The sequence below is a fragment of the Ammospiza caudacuta genome, chromosome 2 (genome assembly GCF_027887145.1).
Source record: "Ammospiza caudacuta isolate bAmmCau1 chromosome 2, bAmmCau1.pri, whole genome shotgun sequence".
Taxonomy (NCBI): Eukaryota; Metazoa; Chordata; class Aves; order Passeriformes; family Passerellidae; genus Ammospiza; species Ammospiza caudacuta.
In genome coordinates this window covers 89,749,853-89,773,365 of record NC_080594.1, presented here as the reverse complement: position 1 = coordinate 89,773,365, position 23,513 = coordinate 89,749,853, and the positions used below count along the sequence as shown (strand labels likewise).

Here is a 23,513-nt window from a genome sequence, read left to right as displayed (position 1 = left end):
GGGCATCTCCTCAGCCCCTTTGGCTGTTTTCTGAAGAACTCTTCTTGTAGGGTTTAGATTTGTTGCCTGGTTTTAAAGAGGAGGGGGAAAGAGTTGTTAAATCTTTGTTTGTGGTGTGTCCTGAAAAGCTCTTCACTTAATCCTGAAGCAGTTCAAGCAGGAGGACACAGTGAGACAGTGAACACATCCTGGTTGCCCTGGAAGGCCTGAACTGCTAGAGGGGCCCCCAGCTTATTGTGTTGCACGAGCTTCTGCATCAGGCAAGAAAAGTCACAGTCTCATTTTTTATCTGTTTTAAACCTTTGTGTATTTTGAAGCTTGTGTTGGTTTAAATAAAGAGTGAATGGTACAGCCTATACTCTGAGGATAACAATGATGGTCCTTTCATTTGCCTTCCGGGTCGGGGTTTTCACTTGACTTCATGGCTATAGTCCCCCTGTCGTGCTCTGGAGTCAGAGCCAGTGTGAGGATGAGGGTAGTTCATTTTGCTCTGGTTAAATGAGGTTATGGCCTGGATTATGATGGCATGTTATTTCTGTGCAGAATTGTCCTTGTATTTTATAGGGATACAGCAATCTGGGATTAGCTCTGTTTTCATTTCAAATTGATGCTTTGCCTTTAAAGCAACAGAGTACCTCTGACTCGTCTGCATAAGCTTAAATAAACAGCACCTAATTGGTAGGTTTGATGTCTCACATAACACTGAATTGACCTTCTATGTTCAGGTGAAACGCAGTTTAAAGGGTGTGGGTTCATGATCCTTAATTCAAATTTACTTTTTAGATAAATACTTGTTACTTCCAGATGACAAAGCAGCTACAGGCAGAAGTGAATAGCAGAGCATGGAGTCTGCTGTTAAAAAAAAAAAAAAAAAGACAGCACTACAATATTCTAGATTGCACTAAATGCCAATAACTTCATCCAATTTCCTGTATGTGATAGGTGAATATATTATAAGTCCCAGATTCCTGAAATACAAACTGCTATAAAAGATTTCTTCTGTCTCATTTCAGAAATAGACACAAGTGGCCTGACTTTACCGGATAAGATTTATTTTTTTCCAGGCTTCAATGTTATTTCTGTCAAGCAGTTGGAAGAGCTTCTTCTGAGGATATGTGGACCAAAATGGTAAAATGTTGATTTGTATAATGCACATACAAGGACATGAAATAAATAATGCCACATTGACAGTGTCCTCTATTGTTTCAGGAAAACTCGGAAGAAGAGCGCTTTTGAACTCTGTATGATATGTGGATTTGTATGAAAAGGACTGTGTCACAAGTATTACTCTCATTAAATATTAGCATCATGGCTCTAAATACATGACATAAAAATGCATGCAACTGAGCTGGCTAGAGTGAGCTCTTTCTGTCATAAACACTCACTCAAATGTGGGTGTCTGGGAAAAGTTACTCAAATTATTCTCTGTTCCTGAGAGACATAGATGACTTTCAATTGTGTTTTGGTAAACAGGAGGTAGTGAGTAATAGGAAGAATGTGGCCATTGTGGTTTTGCCTGCATAAGGAAGATTTCTCTTCATTGTCCCATAGCTCTGTAGATTCTGATGAGAACATGGTATTATAATGCTGACACTTATACAGAAAACTGATTTTACACAGGAAAGTTGCTTGGAAAAGTGACTACTCTTTTGCTGGTACATAGTAAGGAAGACAGATTTTGCTGGAATGCAGTAAGAGAGACAGAGTGCATGGGCAGAGTGGAAAGAGATGAGCACCTTCAGGGTACAGAAAGCAGTTGAGAGGGGGGCCTGGTTGGGCACATGGAAGGATAAACCTCCATTTGCACAGGGAGAGTGTGAGGGAAACAGCTGCTTTTATGTGTAGAAGTGAGAGAAGGCTGCCAGTGTCTATGTCTGTGTGTGATCTGAGGAAGGGAGGGGTTTGGCTTCAACACCCATGTTATCTCCATTCTGACTTCCTTGTAAATGCTTTGACTTTTTTGGGGTGATGCAAATATTTCCTAATACCTCAAGAAGGACTGCGTGTTCTTTTCTGTACTTGTTAGTGGGATTTATATTTCAGATATCTAAACATCACCGTAGTCTTTAAATTTCATGGAAAATCAAAATGTCACAAGGGGCCACCGGTAAGAATTTATTGTGGGCTAGAAAAAAATTGGCACAGATAAGAATTGTCTCTTTAAAAAACAGGGGTGTCTTTAAATAGCAATTTAATGTAAAATTTAGCAGAAAGACAAATGGAGGACAGAACACTTACCAGTGACGATCTGCTTAGCTGATGTTATATTTGTGATAAGTAGGAGACAAGAACTCTTGTAATTTGACTCAATTTATGTGAAGATTTGATCCCCCTTCCAGTCATAAGCAAGGCATCCAGGATAAATGGGAAGAGCATTTTCTTCTTAGTACAGCACTTTATTGTCACTAGCAACATTTGCAGACATCTAAAAGATTGCTGGGAAGGCATATGTCAAATAGGCATTTGGGAGGGCTGTGGTAACTGATGAAGGAAGAATGTTACAGTATGCAGCATTTTTTTCTTTTAAGTATTAAACCTTTCCCAACCTCCCTAGAACTTGCATTTTTTTCCCCTGCTCCTTTGTGATTCGCATTTCTGGAAAACAACCTTCACAGTAAGCATGACTGTTTACATGAATATAAAGTTAATAATGCAGCCTAGATTTCTCCATATTGTACTGTATGTTTCATGGCTGGAGTACCCAATGTTCCCATTTACATGAGCTCTCAAGCTGCATTCGGGGGCTCATAAAATGAACATTACAAGTCCAGTTTGTAGGATGTCTCAACATCTTGGGAATTTGTGTAAAACTTAACATCCTCAGAAAATTATCGGTTACACTGCATGAAGATAATTTCCAGCCGTTGTTCCTTGGATGTTTAGTTTTGCAGTGAAATATTATCTAGCTTGAAAACATTGCCTTCTATGATAAAAAAGGGAGAGGCATTGTGGGCATTTGGTAGCTGAATAAAATGTGTCTTACTGTGACAATGATAGAATAAATGAAAGAAGAGAGTAAGAATTTTAGACACTGGACACCATTCATTTGCTATCAACACTATTACAAAATTGTTCACAGCTGGTGCACCATGGTCCTGGGTGTCACCTCATCTTTTTGCATAAACACATAGCAGATGGTTGAGTCAGTAATGCTTGTGAAATCAAACCATGTCTTCTCTTTAGTATGTAAAATAGAATATGAAATACAGGATCTACTTGTGCAAACCCCTTTGACCTCAAGTCTGTCTTTTGTAATCTTCTCTTCCTGGCTTCCCGTTTTGCAGAACTGCGCTCTTTATCTCGACTGATTTTTGTGGAGGTGTGTATTTGACAGTGTTGAGGAATGGACCTAATGTTGGGTCATGCTCTGGGTTCTGACTCTGTGTGTTCAACCTGGGGAGGTATTTCTGTGTTCTGTGATTTTCTTTTCATAAAAATCACATGTAGAGCAAGGTAAATTGTTTCTGTATTTCTGCCTGACAAGAAACTGTGACTCCAGAAACACAGCCTAGCATTAGGAATGTTAAAGCACTGCTGCAACCAAGTGATAGATAGAGTTGAAGATGTGTTTTATTCCTTCACAACCAGGAGCTGAGAATAGATAAAATTTTAATGTTGGGTACATAATGTGCACAGTACAGGTTGCGTACATAATGCAAGTGGATCTGAAGTAATTCTGGGGAAGTGACATGAAGACAAGGCAGGTTTATTCTTTTCCTGGAGGGTATATTTTGGTGTAATTGTGATAGCATCTTATGTAAATACTGCAAAAAGAGGTGCCATATTGATCACAATAATGATTTGCTCAGAATGAAGTGAGTTTATCTTCTTTACATTCTTGTTTCCTGTAAACTGGTGTTTCAAAATGAGGAATGAAGAAAGAGCCCAAGAAATAATATATTGCAAGAGTGGCCATAGAGTTGAGACAATGCAGTATTTTATTTGCCCCAAAGCAAAGGAGATCAGACAGCACAGCAGGACACACAGTATTTTCTACCTTCTATCTGCTAGAAAAAGAACATGCTGCCTGTGTTTGTAGGCTGGTTATTGGAAACTTGAGCCTCTAAAATATGTTTACAGGAAATATCTTCTGAGCTACACTGAGTCTAACAGCTTGTTTTGAATGAGCATTAGTTTGCAGCTCTGCTGTCATGTGGTTCATCCTCACCTTCTTGTCCACTGCAGAGTTTCTTGTTCCTCCAATTTGCCAGTATTATCAGCAAACAGTCCTTCCCCATCTTGAGCTTGTTAGAGAGCTTTGGTTTTACATTGTACCTTTTGCAAAGTGTTCTGTTTTGCTCTTTTTCTTCTGTCCAACTATTCTGGGGAGAAGTTGGGTGGGGTGGTGGAGTCTTTTTTTTTTATTGAGTCTTTTTACTTTTAATGTGGTGTGCTTGGATTTTTTTTTTTTTTTGAAGACTTTTAGGTTATGCCAACATGTGCCATTTTGGCTCACCTCCAGTCAAAGTAGCTCTGCTTTTCCCCAATTACCTAATAGACAAAATCCCACCTGGTGACATGGGTTGCAGGTACCCTTCAGAGGTGTTGACACCACATTTAATTGCAAAGGAGCAGTGTTAGTTGTGCCTTCCTTCCTGGAATGATTTAGCTGCTATCCAGTGAGTCAGAAAGAAGGAAGAAGGGAGCATGGAGGAGAAAGTGAGGGATTTCCAATGAGGGCATGTACACTCCCTGCTATTTTTGTGTTTAGTTTTTATAATGCTGATGTTTTTCTGAACAAAATAGTGTCATGCACTTCACTTTCTGCAGTTCTTTGGAATAATGGTTTGGCAGATTTAATGGAGAAATTATGTTCTCCTTAATTTATGTGGTAACACTGGATGCAAGTATAAGTGATTGGGGAGAGAAAAAGCCTCACTGTGTATAATTTCTGTACAGAGAATGATCTGAATGGCTTTTAAAATCTGGCAGCAAGCTCTAAGGTTTGAACTGCCATCATCAGTCTAGTGCAAAACAATTTCTGAATGGTTTTAATTAAGCAAAACCATGCTGCAGTCTTTAATAAAATGTGTTTTTTTGAGTTTTTTCTGTAATGAAGCTGTCTTAATGCAAAAGGCCAGAGAAAGAAGGCAGAACATGTAGAGAAGGTGGTCCTTTGGTGCAGTCTACGGTAGTACACTACCACACTCTGCTATCGTTTTATTGCTATTACAGGGCAATATAATTTTAAAACTTTACAGTGTAAGGGGCAAAGGGGCTTGAATTGGTGCCTAGTTAGAATTTTTCATCTGCAGGTGCCATTGGCATCTCAGAATGTAATACCTGGTCATGTGCTGTTGGTCTTCAGTTTAGTTGTGATAGCTAAAGCTGCACTTTGACAGGTCTTAATCAGGTACCAAAGTGCAACAGAACTGGAGTGCAATTAAAAACTGGTTGTGTCAAAGAGGAGGACTTAAAAATGGCCTCTAGAAATGTAGTTGAAAGCCCAAAGTTGCTTTCAGAAGGGGATGCAGAGCAGGAGGGCATCTGCAGGAGGTCAGAAATTGCAGAGAGATTGGTAGGGGTAGGTCTGGCCTTCTCTGCAGAAGTTGAAATTTTTTAAAAAAAATCTCACTGATGGGCTGATTTTAAAACACATCACCAATCTCAGTGCTGCTTTGCAAGATGGGTATGACTTGCTAAAGGTGGTGAACAAGCTAGGAATATGACTTTGCAACAAAGAAGCTCAATGTACTTACTAGGTCACGTTGTCTCTTTTACAGATATGTGAGCTAAGCCACAAAGTTGAAAAGGATTTGCCTGTCTCCACAGAACTAATCTGTTTTTTGTCACAGTGTTGAAAATAGAATTTTTAGATTCCTTTTTCATCTCTGCCATTTCAGTTTCTTCCTTTAAATTAAAGAAATAACAACTGACCAGGTTTAAGTTTTATATTAGATACCTTGAAGGTGAAGGTGGTACAGTATATTACAGGATATTAATATTGTAGGTCCACAGTATCAGCCCCTGATCTTGTCACTGTGACTGGCAATGACTTGCCTTGACAGTAGCCTTCATGGTGTCTAGGAGCTTTCACAGCTTTCCTCTGCTTTCAGAGTGGAAAAATACAAAATAACCATACTAAATAAATACAGATGAAGTTATAAAGAATATTAAATTGGAACTTAGCAACTGAATTTGCCAATATAAAAATGATTTTAAATAGTATATGATTTTTTTTGATAACTTGGCTATCACAGTTACCCTGAAAAGAGCTCCATATAATGTTAGATGTCTCCGTCCTCATGGAGGACGAAAAGCCAAGATTAATTAAATACTTTGTAACCTCTCATCTGAACTGACAGTCATAGATGTGAACCTCGAGTTTGTTCTTCTGACTTCACCTTGGACAATGAAAAGGGAGCAAAACCTAAGCTGCTTTGCAGGCCACTTCTATGACGAGGTATAATTTTGCAAGAAATTTTAGATGCTTTGTTTATGAGTCCGTGAAAGCACAGGGCTAGATGCGTTTTCCTGAATTATTCAATCTGTTTTAACATTGGTGTAACACTTTATTACATGGAAAACAAGGATTCCCTTGTCTAAACTTTTTTCGTTGCTATTATTCAGCTTACATTTGTTACTTTGTTAACATTCTGTTTATCTTAACACTTTTTTTCACCTCAGTGTTGAAAGCCCTCGTTATGTATCTCTGCAGAGCAAATTGTAACTCATCTCAGCTTCCACTTTGCTGAGTTTAACAGTGTTCGTGCAGAAGGTGGCTCTTCCTCGTCTGCACAAGCCTTTCTCTGCATGTTGCAGACTGAGCTGGATGCTGTTCAGCTCATTGCAGCAAGTGTTCCTAACTTAGTTTCATTGCTGCTGCTTGTAGCAACAGGAGCACATTGCTGGTACACCCCGGTGAAATAGCTCCCTTTTTGAGGCTCTGTTATCTGACTGGAAGGCCTTCTTTCTTCTTGGTTTTTATCAACTGATAAGTTCCCAATTGGTAGCAGAAGTTCTTGTCAGTCTGTAGCGTGCTGTTTTATCTTTGTACTTTCTAACTTCTTTCTTTTACTTCAGTTCTGGTTCTCCTTTGTTAGTTTTGCTGTAAGCTGATGAATTGCATCTTAATTACTGCATCACACATTTGAACACTGCTTTATGTATGAATCTTTCCTGAATTTAGTGTTTTGAGGAGTGCTACTTTTCTTAATCTTACTGTATATATTTATATGGTTGCCCCATGTGTACATTTTAATAGAGAAGCATCTTCTCCACATGGGAACCTGTTGACTTGCCACAGTTTTGTAGTACCACACTCAAAGATTTCTAACATGCTCCATTGAAGGGAAATTGTAGATATTTCAGGTTAAAATTACACTGGAAGGCATACTACTTGATAAGTTCATGTTTTGACCTCAAGATAAAAAGTTTGATCCATAGTTCCTGTAATTACTACTTACTGCACAACCCCCCCCCCCCCAATCCTATACTACTAGCCTGCTTATATGGATTGATTCAGTCAGAAATAATTTGTGCTTTTTGTGTCTTTCAGACTTCATTAAAAAAAAGAACTGGATACACATGCTGAATTTAATTTGTGAAAGGTGGAGTAAGGTAAGATAATTTTAGTCACTACTACTGTAATGTGTGATGATCTGTTGACACTCAAGGCAAGGGTTCAAAGATTCATCATAAATTAGAGGCAGGGAAATCTACAAGGAACTTTCAGCCTTGGAAATAATGAAGCACTGACAAGATCCAACATTCTGGTACCAGTGGCATGCTTTACCACATGGTTTGTGGTGTGACTAGTTCATTATATTGGCCAGGGGTTTTCTGTTCTTATTTGCATGCATTGCCCACAGAAGGTGAGGAAGTTCAATAGCTAGTGACAGTATGATATGTTTGTATTTGGACAAATTATGTGTTTCTGGAAGTCTGTGAGATTTAAAGTACAGCCTATGCTGAAAGGCCAATATTTGTTGCCTGTTTCTGCCATAGGAGCAAACCAGACTTTCTTTACTTTTTCTCCTTAACCATCCAGAAATATTGTTGAAGAAGACAAGTCTGCCTGTCACTGAGCATTGCTGTAGCATGGAGCAGTATCCTTCAGGATGGGATCTGAACCTTGCTGGGCACAAATGTTTGTGAAACATTTGCTTCTCCAGTGAAAGAGCTGCTTTATGTCCTCTGTGTGGCAGGGTGCAGAGGCTGGTGGTCACATTTCTAGGCCCTGAGAGAGAAATCTCTGTCTCTGGGACTCCTATTAGCAGAAGTGAGAAGACTCTTGGCCACTTGTTTCCAAGCAAAGTTCAGTCATAGGACTCCTCTTGCTTCCTGTGTGCAGAGCAGCTGTGTTTTGAGCTAAGCAGCTGCTTCTGGCATTCCAGAGTAAGAGAAGTTGGCCACATATGCTGATGAGCTGCGGGGATGTGGCCTGAACTGCAAGGCAGTATGAAGCAGACTAATAATAAGAGTCTTCTGGTAGGTGCAGGAAGTTTTGCTGGTATGGGAGTAGGAAGTAGTGAGAGGTGTAACAGGATGCTCTTGGTCAAATGTGATGCTTATGGTTGCATGCAGAAATGGAGGGTGGACCTCAGTGTCCTTGTCCCTGATGTAGTGCCCTTAGTCCCCTTTTACAGAGTTCAGCAAATAATGAATGGTGGAGTAGAGTCAATGGTGAGCAGTATTGACTTCTCAGAGATGTTATTCCCCCGCTCCTGCTAAGGGAGATCAGATTACTTTGTAAGGTCAAGCAGACAAAGTCAGCAGATGCACTTTCTCCTGAAGCATTGCTTTTCTTGTGTTACATGTGTGTCTTAATGCAGACTGAGAATCAATTACTGGAAAGTCTAGAGAGATGTGCTGCCATGGCTGTGCCCACATCTGAAATTAAAGCAAATGGTCGATACCATGGACTCAGTTATTTAATTGGGGCAGAATGGAAGAGAGTGCACAACAGGATGCTCTAGGGGGTTATGTTTAATTTTTTTTCTTTTGGCCATCTTGAACTGCTCAATGAAGAACAACTTGGGAATCAGGCATGCACTTACAGATCTTTCTCCATGCCAAGAAGGCCAGGATAAAGTTGCCAGCAGCAAATTAGCATTGCCAGATCCTGTAGCTCTACTGTGACTTAAAAGGAATTGCAGTAATACCAGTCATTCATACCATCTTTCTTTCTTTTATTAATCATTGTCTGCATTGGAAAAGAAATGCCTGAGGCAATCCTTCATCCCCATCCAATGCAGCTCTGTTTCTTGCTGAAGAAATTAAAAAAGAATTGTCATTCTACCCCAAGACAGCTATGACTTCTCCCTTGTGGGGTCTGTCTCCACACTTGCAAAGAAATCTACAATAATAGAGCTAAAAGCCAGCATTTGGGGCTCCCCTACAGGGACAGCATATCATCCTAATTAAGTGTTTCTCAAATACAGCCCTGACTGTGCAACCCACTCCATTTTTTGTCAGATTGCACTACCTGCTTGAAGCTTTGTGTTAGAGTAGATCTGGAGAGAAGATAGGAGAGAAAGAAAAGAGAATGCCACCACTTCTGTTTGCCTGTTTGCTTGGTACTTTGGTGAATACTTTCTTTCTACTGATGTAGATTTAGTGGCTTCTTCATTAGGAGTCAAACTCTATGTTGCATATGTAAAGCTCCACATAATTTTTTGATTATGGCTCCTTAATTGTGTGTAAGACAGGTTATGTCACTCTTTTTAAGTAAAAGTAACAGCTTTCTCTTCAGTCAGTTCTCTGGGTTACATCTCTAGAAAATGTGCCCTGCTAAATTATGTACTGGTGTAAATGATGAGTGGACAAACAGCACAGGTGACTGACTAAGGAGAGGTGATCATTAATATAAGCACAGCAAGCTGCTTTATGATTATTGTTGTTTCCTTTTACTGCAGATTTTCTATCTGCTTTTACAATTTGAGGCTTTTTAGCAAAAACCACCAGCATTTGCTAGTTTGTTCCTTTTTCCTTCTTGCCAGTTTGTAAAGTATAAATGCAGAGCAGGCCATGTGTGACTGTGTGGCTGTGTTCAATGTGCAGTGATTTTGTTTCTTAGGGCCTAATGTTCATCATCCTCTTGTTAATACTAGATCAAATCATGCCCCATGCCAACGTGGCATGGATAATTGCAATAACTACATGTGCAGTCATTGCATAATGTGTGCCACTTGGCCTTTCTGTAATATTCTGTATTCCATTAGAGGGTTTTCTGACTGCTGGCTGTAGTATACAGAGCTAACCATGGCTTTTAGCAGTGAAGAGAGAGATGAAGAACTGAGTTTGAATAACGTGTTATGTGAAGGTGTAATGGTATTGAATAGAGCCTGAATCCAGGGAGAGGGAGAGAAAGAAAAGTAAGAGGACATAATGTCACATAGCTAATGAGAACAGCTGAAGAGGGCACAAAGGGAGAAGGCAGAGGCAGAATTTCAAATGTTTTAAGTGTCTGGAAACAAGAACAATCTGTGGTCTATTACTTTGGTTCTTTCTTATGGCTTTTGTCTCTTTTTACAAATATTTTGTCTGTATTATATTCTGTGCAAGCACAAAAATCAAGTTTTTTCTTGAATTAAATGCTACTCTTACATCAACCCTTTTAAAGTCTTTGGAAGTTTATCCAGCCCAAGCTTGCATTCAATTCAATAACATTAATTTTACTCCTGTGTTTGCATTTTAATTATAAAGCTGTTACAATGTTTAAATTACAAAATGTCCAGTACCTAATTGTTAATAATCTCAGTATTATCCTTGGGAGATACATAGATGAACTACCACAGAATAGTAATGAGGGTTTCAGCAATAATTTTTTCACTAAAACATACTGAGAGATTTAACACTTAATGTGAACCAACTAAACCAACTTTCAAAACCAGCTGCTTACCATGCTTCTTTCATTCATGGAAACTCTGCATATGGATAATTTCCTACTTCCATCAGTATTTTCCTTTTAGCTAGGAAGATAGAAAGTAACCATGTAAGTCCTCAGGTACAGACTTCCCCACACCAGAAGGTCTGGACTGTGCAGTACAAACACCTGTGAACACTCTGTATGGTCTCCTTACATATGGCCTGCAATAACTTGAAGTACTGCAATAAAAGACAAAAAATCTGCAGTTTGTTTCGTACTGAGGCATTGCTAGCATGCTACTCTGTGAAGAATAAATAGCAGAATAGACTCATAGTTATTTTTAACTTTAGTGCAGGATTTCTCATGACTTTGGGGGGGCAGGGAAAATTTTTAAATTCATCTTTTAACTGTAGTCAGACATCTCAATAAAAGTCCTCTGTAGACACTGAGGATCTGCAGCCCTTGGTGAAGTCAGGAGCAATTGTCAGTGATCTAAGATCTCCCAAAAAGTCAGGTCAGTCTTAAAATCTACACCAGGAGAAATGTTAACTTTTCTGCTTGCTACAGTGGAACTGAAGCCTATAGTTGTGCGTCTGCTCATGTGCTGCCCCTCAGCTGAGTCACCTTCCTGAACCAGAACTTACTTGAGCTGGAAGGAACCCCCGAGGATCATCAAGTCCAACTCTTGATCCTGCACAGGGCAGCCCCAAGGATCCCACCCTGAGCCTTAGGGTGTTGTCCAAATGCTTCTTGAACTCTGTCAGGCTTGATTGGTGCTGTGACCACCCTGGGGAGCTGTTCCAGTGCCCAACCACCTGGGTGAAGAACCTTTTCCTAATATCTAACCAAACCTTGCCAACACAGCTTCATGCCATTCCCTTGCAGTTCTGTCACTGGTCACCAAAGAGAAGAGATTGGTGCCTGCCCTCCCGCTTCTCCCCCTCCTATTGGATGTCCCATAGCTAATAATTTAGCACAATTAGACATTTTTAGCCATGATATTCAGAAGAAATCTTAACTGCTTGCCTATTTTGATGATTGTGGGACATGTGCAGGCAGCTACAAACCTACTGCTAAAGCACCAAGATGCACAACTCACACTTGTGTTGTTTGAAGAATTGAGTCAGTAAGTGAGTATATTAAAATTAAGACCAAATTCGTCTGAAGGAGGCAACATATAAAAATATTACCTTTTAACAAAATGATCACTTGCAGCTCAAGGCAGAGAAATGCAAATGTGGGTCAGAAAAAGGGTTTGAAACTGCAGACTAAGAAATGTTTTGTACTTTTAAGGTTTTTTTGGGGTTTTGTTGTTTTGGGTTTTTTTGCATTTTATTTCAAGCTGATAGAGATACCAAAACACTAAAACAATGAGAAGAGGAAGAAAAACAAAAACCAAATTCTCACAGCATGTTAACAGATTTCTTGAAATGAATGGTGTACTTATTATTTTTAAAAGCTTTTGGATATTATCAAGAAAATCATCATGCCTTATAACAGAAACTTTTCCAGATGTTGCATGCTTGAGTGACCCAAGTAATTGAAAAGCCTACATGAACGTATTCAACAGTTTGTGAATATAAGAAATTGAACTGAATAAAGAGAATTTAAGGTATTGTGCAACTCTCAGAGGCTTGTGTGACAGAATCCCACAAACATTTCAGATTTGCGCTGGAATTTCCCATAAGACTGGAAAGGACCCCCAAGATTATAGAGACCAACACATACAGAGTTATACAAAGGCTTTAACTATATCCTATGTTTTTTGTGGTCTCAGGAGATTTCAGGAAGTCTTGGGTGTTTTACTCATGATATTACATTTCTCAGACAAAGCATCCAATTTTTGCATCTCTCATATTTTAAAATCAATCAGAATTTCTGACTGTCAGAATAGCTTTTTAAGTTGCTCCATTGGGAGTTTCCAATTTGGGAATTTCTTCAAGGTACTTTTTATATGTGTGATTGAAATATAGATCCGTTACTAGGATTTTTTAGAGGATTTTTATTACTCATACTATTGAATTTTACATATATGGAAATATAGGCAACTTCAGGCTTGTTAATTTGACCCTAATAACCTTAGAAATATTTTTTAAGGAATAAATAATTAAAGACATGGGAATTGAGGGGAGGAAGGATGAAGCACAATCTATTTTTCTAAGATAGGTCAAACTGGCCTAGTATCTTTTTTTAATAAGAAAGTAGGTTTTCTAGAAAAATAAATGGGCTAGATCTGGTCTCTCTGGATTCTACTGAGCCATTTAATACGGTGTTGCAATAAAAATACTGTTCAAGGTGGAGGAAGATTAAGTTAGTGTAAGAACTGTAAACACACCCAAAGAACTGCCATGAGAGAGACAGAAGGAGGTAGATATATATCATTAATTATTTTCTGGGAGTTGGCTTGTTTAGTTTTCTTGAGGCTTTTTTGTTTGTTTTGTTTTGTTTTTTTCTGCAGTTGATATTGTTGGCATGCTGTATTGAAAGCAGGCTGTTGAAACTTGTGGATGGGAGTAGGATGTTAATTTCTAGTGCGCAGTTTTAGGTGGAGTGACTATACAATTAACTGGACAATTAGATAATACTAAAGGGATGTAATTCAACCCAGCAACGTGTCAGGCCACACATTGTCATGAATTCTCTTACCCAGTTTAACCTTGATATCCAAATTAGCAGTATGACAGTCTAAGCTCTTATGTAATCAGGGGAAAGAGGCAGATTTTTAATTAGGCACCCAACTCCTGCTTTCTCTCTTCACTGTTAACAGAGCCTGGGCACCTGACTCTGGCATCAGTGCTGAGTGCCTGAAACTGGATGGTGCTACAGCCTCAGCTTAGGAAGTAATGCAGCAACTTTTCCTATGAAGAGGGAGTTCAGCAATGGAAGATTTTGAAGGAGAAAGGCCTATATGAGGGTAAGTGGGTTTAAGTTTGTCTTTAGTTTGTCAGTTTGATACCATCATGAAAATGATGTATGGGGTACAGGCAAGTGTCAAAAAGAGGTATTTCCAGTTGAGGGAGGCAATCTCAGCTGGGTGCATCTGGGCTGGGACCTGATACAGCATAAGTGTGCAACACCTCTTGCAGTGTCTGAGAAACCTCACCCTCAGTATGTGATAGAGGCAGAGAAAACTGAAAGAGGGTGGATTTAGATTAGATATGAAGAAGTAATTTTTTACAGTGTGAATGGTGAGACATTGCAACAGGTTGCCCAAAGAAGCTGTGGATGCCCCATCCCTGAGAGTGTTCAAAGCCAGGTTGGATGTGGCTCTGAACAACTTGGTCTAGTGGAAAGTCTCCCTGCCTATGGCAGGTTTAGTTGGTCTTTGAGGTCCATTTCAACTCAAACCACTTGGTGAAAAACTGCAGGGATGATCAAAGACCTTATGTTACAAGAGGACTCTGAGACAGCTGTGTTGGGTATGTCAGGAAGACTGATAAAATGGGAAATGTAATTGCCACAGCTCTGCTGCTGCAGTTATGGGGAGCATTGAAATGTGGCTGATATCAGCTAGGTTACAGCCAACAAGCAGGATGTCTGCAGAGGACTAATGCAGGTCTATGTGCAACATTAGTATTGTAGGAAGATTGATACCAAACCAGAAGTGTCTATTTGTGTGATTTAGAGGTGATGTGAAGTGAATATATGGCATGTCTTACTGATTGAGTTTGTGCATTCACCTAGCACGTGGATAAAATATTTAACCAACATAGAATGCATAGTGATAATTGCATAATACATGACAGTAATCAGTAGGAGAATGCTTTATGTAAAATTAGGAGCAAGCTTCAAGATTTATAAAGGTCAATGATTGCTTGGATTCAGCAGGATTTAGGCTGTTTGGGCTGCTTGTGCTTTTTGATAACTCCTATAGAGTGTAATGCTTACCATCTGCTGTATTGCCCTGCAGTTCTCCTGCACAGCACATGGAAAACTGTGGGATAAATCAGGCTTTGAGTGAATTTGTAGGGCTGGAAAAAGGCATGTTTAGTTTAGCCTGTGACAAATATACATTTAAAAGCTGACTGCTGGGTAGCATACTCATGACCACTGAGACAAAAGCCTTCTCTGAAGTGAAAACCTGGTTGTAGATCCCTGATGTGCCTGTAGTGACAAATGATGGGTGCAGCACTTACAGTCAGTGACAGCCCTTGCCCCAGATACCTCCTTATTTTGACAAACACTGAAATTTAAAATTGTGTGTGTTTCAAACACTGGGTTTGAAAAGAAGTTGAATCCTTTGAGCAATGGTGAATAATGTGCTGTCTGCTCTGCTGCAAATCCTGAGTTGCTCTCATTGGCTTTGCCAGCTATTAAGAGATTGATCAGGTTGCTTTTTACCAGAAATCTTCATAAAATAGCAGGAGGAAAATACTGCAGCAAGAAACATTTTTAATGTACTTCTGGTAGCACTATGTTTAGTTCTCTAGTTATTTGTTCATTAATAAGGGCTCAGCCTGGGATTCTGAGGTTTATAAGTGCTGAGAAGAATATCAGGGGAGAGTAGTATGGTTTCTCTTTTTGTTCCCCTTCTGCTTTGTAATTAATTATTGTATAGTGGTACTACATTGTTATTGTTCTATGGTAAAAACAATTGTATGATGATCTCACAGTCCTTACTTGGAAAGTTGCCACAGTGAGGAAAAACTCTGTTTATGCACTGAATTGTCAGTAGTTTGGAAGGGGTTTGTTCTGCTGGAAACTGTGATTTGAATAACAGTCCAAGAGGAGGGATGACAAGGAGGGGAGGATTGAGAAGATAAGTGTGAAAATGTGTCAGAGCTCTTTCAGATTTATTTTTTATTAGAGTCATGGTCAACTACCTTAGATTTAGAATCTGTCCCATTTTATATGTGTCTTTTTTCCCCCCTGTATTCTAGGTTTTATTTAGCTCCAAGTAATGTTTTTCTGGCTAGTAAACTGGGGGTTTGTTTTGAAAATCTGTCTAAGCCTCTTCCTGAGAGACAATACTTGGAGCATCTCAGGCTTGCATGGCTGTCACTTAAAAAGAAGCCCAGAAAAACTGGAAGAACATCACTAGAAGATGTTTCTGGAAAAGAAAGGATTATAAGGTCTGAGAGAACCCACCTCTAAATTTCAGGAAAAAGATATCTTACAGTCATATTGGGGAAGAAGAAAGAGAAGAATTTGCAGCAAACCCAGATTCTTTGTGTGTGGGAATGGGCAGTGAGGAGGATGATGGTGGATGATCAAATAAGCTCAATCTACTGCTGCAGATCATTACTAACCATGAGATGCTGGAATGCAAATTTAACCTTGTTTCATAGTCTCTTAAAATAGCTGTTTGAAAGTTAGAGAAAATGACCTTTTGAAGATTCCTATATTTCCCTACTCAGTTCTATCTAGTTGCCTCTTTTGCTTAACTTCAGTACAGTTCAGTGAAGTGAATCCCATCCCAAGACTGTACCCCTTGCTTAATCTTTTCATGGTTTAATCTAGGTAAACACTGTACTTATGCTTTGTTCACACAGATTCTTAAACAGTAATAAAAATCTAAATATTTTTCTACAACAAAACCATGTGAGCTATTGAACTGTGTCTCTCCTGAACTGTGCACAGTACCAGAGAGAAGGTTGTTCCAACTTACTTGTGAATTCTGTCATGATATTTTTAATAGTATGTTTGCTGTTAGGACAGGCTATGTGCTATAAAAACTAAAACTAAGTTTTGCCAAGGTATTTTGGGGGTTTGTAGTCAAACATGATAAAGATAATTTATTCTTGAAATGTGTTTATGTTGATTTTGTTTTGAAACAAGAATATATGCCTTGCAGAATATTTATGTTCATGATCATTCTGTAATTTCCCTATTTAAAAACCCCTACACTGAATGCAGTTCCTGCTAAATTTTAACCCCAGAAATGTTTAGAATGTGAATATAAAATAATCTGAAGGATGTATTATAGTACAGATCCCTGTAGGAGCATATTATCTTTGAAAACATTTTAATAATAAGCTGTCTGAAATTATACTTTTGCCTTTTCTCCATTTTAGCATGAGCAAAGAAAGAGTTTTAAAAGTGCTGCTCAGCTATTAACACTAAGCTATTTTTACTGGGACTTTTGAACATTGATTTTGTGTTTCTATGTGGAGGCATTTTTCACTTGTGGTTGTGCATGTTCACTTTGGAGACTTTCCTTCAGTCAAATCTGCTGTGATCTGAGGCAAGGTGGTTTTTGGGGTTGTCCCAGGCAGCTGCCAAATACTTTCAAACATTCAAAGTGGAGGTGTAGAGAAAAACAGTGGTGTGGAGGAAACTTCAGTAGTGTACATATATAGGTTTGGTATAGTGTTCTGAAAGCATCTCTGGATAGTGGGATTGATGGGGCAAAAAATTTGCCATAGAATTGCAATTATTTATCAACATAAGTAATAGTTACTGAAAAAAAAAAGAAAGCCATCACTGCTTCATTTTGTTATTGTTTTGTAGTTCATAGATCAAAGAAATACAAACTAAGTAAAAATAGAAATTAGAATTTAAGGGCATTTTACATATTTTTAATCATAAGTTAGGGGATAATACAAAATTTTCAAAGTCAGCAGTGAGGCACTATCAAACAGATGAGCTCTTTGCTCATCCTTGCTAGTTCAAGGATGAGTTCTTTAACTGTGTACTTAAATGGCTTTTGAAGATATATATAAATTCTGAAAAAAAGTCTTTTGTGAATATTTAAGGTATGTGGCATGTATCAATGGTTTGACAAGTAGCATTTAGTTTCTTTGAATTACTTTAATAATAATAAAAATGTTAATAATTTCCTGATATTTCTCCATGAATCATCTTTGAAAACCATATACTACCAGAAGAAAAGTTATTTTGTATTCAAAGTAGGACAAATCAGCATTGTTTTGTGTGGTGCCTGTTGGTGCATTTTATCCTCCAACAATGGGTTGTATGTGTTAACCATTTGCTTTGATGGGTTAAGTAACAATTATCAAGTCAACTCTTGCCACACAGGGTCTTCTATTTCTTTGAGAAGGAAAGCAGGGAGATAAATGCTTTCAGATAGTATTTGCTATGGAAGGAGGAAAAAATTGAAAGGAGAAGATTTTGAGGACTGTTTTTTAAGGAAGCTCTGGGGGGAGCAAAAGTCAAGCTGAGGGCCAGTGGTTATGGGTATGAAGGACAAAACAGATGCCCAGAGCACTGGGAATGAGTGGTTTCAGTTGACTGTGTTTTACTCTGTGTTGATATTTATTCTACTTTAGGAGTTGGAGAAATGCACTTGGTTGAACTCTAGCTTGTCTGTAACTGAGTATTTGGATATCTTGGTATGTAGTGAAGGGAAGAGGCAAGTGCAGACAAAAAATATCTTATGATTTTTCTTCAAGTCTTAAAGCAGCTTGTAATTGTCCCAGCGCAGCTCCAGTTATCTGGTGCCACTCTTGTGGGTCTTGTTTAAAAACTGTATTTCTTCCCCTTCCCCAGGAGCCCCACTAAGTGCCAATGAGTACTTGGCATCCATTACAAAACATCTTTCATTAGACTAGACTAAATCACTTAGCTAAATAGGAGCCTCACAGAATAGGAAAGATCTCTTCTATGTGCAGCTGCATCCATCACTACAGAGATGACACTGGCATATTGTAACTTAAATGTTTTGGCTTTGAAGTCAGTTAGCACAAAAGGGGCAAGATATCTCTTGTCCTGAGGTCAATTTCCATATTAGTAATCAAAAAGGAAAGTCTGAACAACATGAGAACTGAAAGGATTTTGGTTTGTAGAAGTGCCTGGAAAACAGGGCAATAACCACATAGTCACTGGTTTCCTAGAACTGAGGAGAAATTCACAGTATATTTTGCCCTGTTAAATCGTGCATTTTATGTTGTAATCTTGGCACATCAAGGGGTCCTTGTATAACATGGCAGAGCACATTAGGGAAATCCATTTGGATGAGTGCTTACAAATTCTATTCTTACCTATGCAGGGTAGACCTGGGGACTGTCACTGGGGAGAAAAATTGAATATGTTTGAACTCCAATTATTTGGATGCTGCTGTTTTCCACTCCCAGGTGATCTATCTGCACTTGTGAAAGGCAGATATAGCTGCAGTTTCATGGCATATTCTTTTATGCAAATGTTAATAAATATGGTAACTTTTGCATCTTCTACCTGACTGACAGTCACACTTCTTTACCTTCTCACCCCCTCTGGATCTCTGAGAACCCTCATCTATTTGCAAGACTATGATTTACCAATCATTCAATCATTTAAATTAGCTAAACATTTCATGGGGCTTAGGTCATATAGTAGTAGAATATTAATGAAAAGTAGAGGACATTTTTGTGTGACTTTTACAGTCTCTATTGGGGACTGAGGCTGTATGCCTGATATTCTCTAGAACTCAGATAATTTCATAGCCACAATAAGGATGCAATTGTAGCCTGTAGAGTGCTCCTTAAAAATCTTGTTTCTATTACCCCAGAGCCATCCCTCCTAAGGTACTTGGCCACAGAATGGAAGAATTAACATTCAGAATGGAAGAATTAACAAAGTGCTTGTTGGATGCACACTAATACCACTTTTTCTGCATTATCCTTTAGTAGCTGGGTTTTCACAGGGCTTTGACACTATTGTTGCTTCAGTATTAAAAGGTCAAGGCTACTCTCCTTCATGTCAACAAGTGGTTCCTGACTTCTTCCACATAGGAAATGCCAGACTAATTTTTTTTCCTAACTCACTTTGTTTTGGATTAGCAAATGTGCTAATTGTTTGTAACTATATACTTTATGAAGAACTATTTGCCCTGTAGGGTTTCAGTTACGCTCTGTTTTTGTTTTCTTTGTTGAAAAAAGATTGCATTCTTGTAAAAAGATTGGTTTCTTTTTTTTCTTTCTTAATTGCATAAAGAAAGTTATTAATAGACTTTCCTTTTCAGAACTGGAAAATACCAGAAAGTTACTTGCTCACACTTTCCAAATACAAATTTGCTTCTAAATTAAGACCAAACATGGAAAAATTTAGAATGTTAGGTGAATATTTTCTGTTGTTCTGAGCAGATGGAAACAACTGTTTAGTTCTTAGAATGTTTAAATTGGTGGTTTTAAATTGTCCATGAACTATGCAAATAAAATCGGTGGGAAGTGACTGAGGAATACAACCCACGATCAGTAGCTCTAAATTAGCTTGTTCTTCCACTGGAAGATTTTCAGGGCATTTTCAAATCAGAAAAGATTGAAAGCTATTGATAGCTGAGTTTAATAAGTCCCATTTAGTTTTGCCATGCAGTTCTAGCTTATTTAACTTCTAAAAGTTAAAAAGTTGAGTTTTGTGACATTTGCTGTTTTAAAAAATTATTTGACAAAGATGTATTACAGTGATGTCCATGATTCACAGTGATATCTCTGTGGGCAGACAATCATATTATGTTTTCAGTGGAAGCAGAGATATTGTGCTTGTAACAGGGAAATTATCCAAATGATCACAAACTGTCCTGACTAACCGCTTATGGCTAGCTCTCATTCTTCCATCTTTAGTTCTATAAAAACTCTGTAAATGAACTCTATAGAGAGGAGATCTGCAGGACCTGAAAAGGCTGGAAACAGTAAAATTAGTGCTCCTAACTGTTGAAGAAATTGTCTTATAAAGCACAGGACCACAGAATCTGCTGGTAGATGTAAACAGGGAAGAATGGCACAAAATTCTGTATACGTGTTGTTACACTCAGAATCTTTTTTTCTAACTGCAGAGATGAAACTCATGTTGTATCTAAAGACAAGTAGTTGTTGTTGTTTTAATTAAAACTCATTACAGCTTGATCCAGGAATCATTACTTGGCTGGATCCAGTAATTACTGGAAAAGAATTAATGCTTCTGTATAAGGAAAAGTCTCAATAAGTAGCTATTCAGTTAAATTCATTGAACACATAAAGTGTCTACCTCTGTCATGCTGTAACGCTCACCTTCTGCCTCCCCTTCTGGGCTGTAGGGTTTCATTTTGGTGGTGGGTGTGGAGGCATTTTAGCAGTTGTCAGCATCCAAAGAACTTCAGATACTGAAAGATTTGAATATCTGAGGAATATGATGTTCGTGTTCGTAGTTTTCTTCTTCTCTACTCTAGGATCCACTTAGGGTCATTTTTATATTTGCTGACAATCTTTTAAATGTGGTCCTTTTTTCGTTGGTCTGCAGCTCTGAGTTATATCCAGATGTACTGTATGCGATACCATACATACAGCTGATCACTCTAGAACTAATTTTGCCCAGCATTAAGTCTGCAGTTCTTTAAGTGACCATGGGTGAGCTATAGCCACAGTCCCACCAAGTGCCAGCTCTGTATCCTCTCTCTTTTTATCCTGTGCTTCTACTCCATCCTATGTCTCCAAGTCTGAAGGCCTCTGCTATCATGCCAGGCCTTTATATTTCTACACTAAATCATTGTATTGAGTTGTAAAATGATGATGGTATGATGCAAATATAAATAAAAATTAAAACAAATCAGCCACAGACATCTATGCAGTTGGAAAAAATTGTTGTCACAGCTGAACCAAGTTTAATTGCAGGCTAAAACAAAGTTGCAGACAGGTCAATAGAAGTTCAAACAAAGCAAGTCTGAAAATGCTCAGTGTTTGCAAGCCCTGCTGCAAGGCTTCAGGCCAGTTACTGGTGATGACAGTGTGGTATCTACAGGGCTATAGGGTAACAGAGCTGCAAGGGCCAGCAAGGGACACTGGTGACATTGTCTGTCATGTTACGTCCAGACCTTAAATACTGAGGTCTGGGTGTGATGCCCAGCTCAGAAGTTCTCAGGATGCTTGTCAGCTGAATATGGGAGTACAAACATGGAGATGCTGCACAGAATATCAGTGCTGCTCATTATAGTGTTTTTCTCACTCTCTAGCACTGCCTGCTCTCAGAGAGGACTCCAGGCTTGATTAAGCTTTTGTTCTGACCCACTCTTTTTATCCAGCTTTTGGTCCCACCTTTTGGCTGGAAGGGTGCCACCATTTGCCTCTCCAGTAGAAGCAGTGGATGTAGGAACATGTGCCCACACTGTGATGCAGTTTAGTAGCTTAGTTTAACCTGTTGCTGAAAGCGGCTTTGATGAGGTGATGGACTGTAAATGCAGTGTGGCTGAAATGTAGCTACCTGCTCTCATCTGGGCCTGAAGATCAAGACAAGTAGCTGTGGACAAAATGATCATTTCTGCTGCCTTGCTGTGGAGGTTTGACTGCTGAGGTAGGCAGCATGCTTATGAATTTCTGATAAAGTCTGGTGGGAGGCAACAGAAGTTAGCAAAAGTCAGCATCACTGTGGCTTGCCTTAACATGCAAAAATTGGGAGTCAAATAGTCATGAGAGTGAGTTAGTCATGAGCTTAAGAAAGGAAAGTAATTTGGGATACATCATTCACATTTTCAGGCCTTTTTGTGTTCATGCAAAATTTGCTTTTACAAAAAGTGAAATTCATGCAAGCTTGGCCTATAGTAACATTCCAGTTTTAGAAGTCATGTAAGTGCTTGGAGAATTGACAAAACTCTGACATTTAGGTACATATTTTTGAGCACTGAGTGCTGCAAGGAACTCAGCATTAATATCCACCCTTTGTCTTTGCATACCATTTATAATGTTTTTTTGTGATTGTTGCCTCCCTGCAGCAGTTGTTATTTTTAAAATAAATTTTGAAGGCCACTAAACTGCATGAAAGATTGATCAGTATTAACTGCTGAAAAAAAAGTAGATTGTGGTTACAGTTACTTGAAAATTGTTTTTGAAAGCCCTGTACTCCAGAAATCCATCGCCATACTCTATAGGAGTCTTAATATTCTTTGAATTCTTGGAAATTTGGACTGAATTGTTTATTCCGTCGGATCTGTTGGTAGCTGACAGAAAATAAAATTATCGTGGAATAAAGTGTTGCACAACATGTCCTGCAGCTACTGCAGCATCTCTGTCTGAATGGAGCATTTTAACCTGTAATATGCTGGCATGAGGAGATATGAACTTTTGAAATAAGTACCTGCAACATTTTTATTTATCCTCAGCTGTTCATATGTTTGCTCATCTTACACATGAAAACCATCAGAGCAACTGAAATACTTTTTGTTACTCTTACCAAACTTTTTGTTGTTTCTGTCTCAGAGATAACATCATAATATCTACTACATGACATTAATTTTCTCTAATAGCTTTTTTGCTCAATTACAGTTCAACAAAGAATATTGTATTTTGGAAAGGCTGATGGTAAAAACTGGGGACACTCATAGAAGTTTTCACAAATAGAGATCAATTGTTGAATTATGGTATTCTAATAGGAAGCTATTGATCTTAGATACTGATTTGTAATGAAACTCATAGAAATATGGCAGTGACATTTGGTCTGGTTTCCTCCTATGACACTTCAGAGACAGTCAAGTCACTTACCTATTTTCTTTGCACCTTGTGTTCTTTATTTATTCCAATTTTGTGCTACTGATTTGGGTTTGTTTTATTCAGCAGCCAAATACCAACCAGTTTCAATATATTCCAAATATAATTCCAGTGTATTTAAAAGTGATTGATGATCATCAGTTCATATCATGATTCCTACATGGTTGGGTTTTGGTTACTCTGCTACAAGTTAATCACAGAACCACAGAGTGGGTCAGGCTGGAGGGGACCACAGTGGGGCATCTGGTCCAACCTCCTGCTCAAGCAGGGTCATCCCAGAGCACATGGCTCAGAATGGTGTCCGGACAGTTCTT

The 23,513-nt window shown here is 38.6% G+C and overlaps 1 protein-coding gene across 4 annotated transcripts in view; it reads left to right on the top strand.

Moving 5' to 3' along the window:
* The first annotated feature begins 7,498 nt into the window (after nucleotides 1–7,498).
* INPP4A (inositol polyphosphate-4-phosphatase type I A) overlaps nucleotides 7,499–23,513 on the top strand; it is a 71,015-nt gene continuing 55,000 nt past the window's right edge. For all 4 annotated transcript variants that reach the window (XM_058800569.1, XM_058800568.1, XM_058800571.1 and 1 more), the window contains exon 1: nucleotides 7,499–7,560. The gene's annotated coding sequence lies outside the window, so the exon portion shown is untranslated. The remainder of the gene's footprint in view (nucleotides 7,561–23,513) is intronic.